The 1,699-nt window shown below is 38.1% G+C and overlaps 1 protein-coding gene across 1 annotated transcript in view; it reads left to right on the top strand.

The window, feature by feature from the left end:
- The window catches only part of LOC119276221, a 6,428-nt gene that overhangs the window by 1,481 nt on the left and 3,248 nt on the right, over positions 1 to 1,699 (top strand). The gene's annotated exons all lie outside the window — the stretch shown is intronic.

Raw genomic sequence — 1,699 nt, 5'->3', positions numbered from 1 at the left:
AAGCCAAGCTAATAAAACAATTTCAGTGCAAAAATATAACTATCATAGTATTTTGCTTCAGTGCTATAACTATATTACATTTGCACCCTGGGATTGTTAACATACTAGTATTAGCTTAAATTTAGCTCTAGGATTGTTTCTTTCTTTCTTTTGACAAAGCTTCTACGATTGTTAAGTTAATAGTAATAATAATTTCATCAGAATTCAGAAGTGATTTTACCTGCTAATTCTCTTTTGATATGGAAATATGGCACATTCAGGATATGCCTCTCTATTCACTTAATCATAATTTTTTTCCTTTTGGTATTCGAGTTGAAGAAGTATAGATTGTTGCGCAATGCCGAAGCAAGTCATCTCCCATTTTATTTCAAGAACTCAAAGCAACATGCCTAAAAATTGAATTAATCTGTATGTTGTTTGACAACACTTTTCTATTTGTAACTGCTGAAGGGCAAGCCAAGCTAATAAAACAATTTCAGTGCAAAAATATAACTATCATAGTATTTTGCTTCAGTGCTATAACTATATTTAGGGTTTAGACGGCTAAAGCGTGCGGAGAATGTCAAGAGAGGGCGGGGTCGACCGATTTTGACATGGGAGGAGTCCGTTAAGAGAGACCTGAAGGATTGGACTATCGACAAAGAGCTAGCTATGGACAGGGGTGCGTGGAAGCTTGCTATCCATGTGCCAGAGCCATGAGTTGGTTGCGAGATCTTATGGGTTTCACCTCTAGCCTACCCCAACTTGCTTGGGACTAAAGGCTTTGTTGTTGTTGTTGCTATAACTATATTACATTTGCACCCTGGGATTGCTAACATACTAGTATTAGCTTAAATTTAGCTCTAGGATTGTTTCTTTCTTTCTTTTGACAAAGCTTCTACGATTGTTAAGTTAATAGTAATAATAATTTCATCAGAATTCAGAAGTGATTTTACCTGCTAATTCTCTTTTGATATGGAAATATGGCACATTCAGGATATGCCTCTCTATTCACTTAATCATAATTTTTTTCCTTTTGGTATTCGAGTTGAAGAAGTATAGATTGTTGCGCAATGCCGAAGCAAGTCATCTCCCATTTTATTTCAAGAACTCAAAGCAACATGCCTAAAAATTGAATTAATCTGTATGTTGTTTGACAACCCTTTTCTATTTGTAACTGCTGAAGTATAAGTCTCAGAATCAGCATTGCGTATCACACAAACAAAAAAATTATACCCTGATTAATATTTTTGACAGCTAAAAGATTAGGATTGAGAGGGATAGGCAGTTGACAGTAATAAGTAGTGTTAACCTTGCTAGTTGAAGCGGGTCAGATGGAGTTGCTCACGGGATGGAGAAAGAGTGCAGCCAAATAGATCGGCAGATTGTCTGTCGGCCGCAAGACTCTGGTCGGCCGTTGCGTGTGGTTTTAAAATTTAAATCTGATTGCAAGCAGGATGACAGGAAGGAGGAGGGCGAATGGCGGCTGTGGCGCAACGCTTCGCAATCACAGATTTTTTTTTCAAGGGTTTGCAATCACAAATCTTTTTTTTTAGAAGAATTCGCCCGCACTTGACCCCAGGGCCGACGAGATCATCAATCCGGCGGTGATTGGGCTTCCTAGTGGGCCTTTTTTTGGTCTTTCTGATTTGCATTAGAGAGATAAGGGGGCCAAGTACACGTAATGACCTATGTTTACGTTAATTACAATACTACCTGG

Source organism: Triticum dicoccoides, chromosome 3B (genome assembly GCF_002162155.2).
Source record: "Triticum dicoccoides isolate Atlit2015 ecotype Zavitan chromosome 3B, WEW_v2.0, whole genome shotgun sequence".
Lineage (NCBI taxonomy): Eukaryota > Viridiplantae > Streptophyta > Magnoliopsida > Poales > Poaceae > Triticum > Triticum dicoccoides.
Note: the sequence above shows the minus strand (reverse complement) of the source record. Positions and strands in the feature narration are given on the sequence as shown.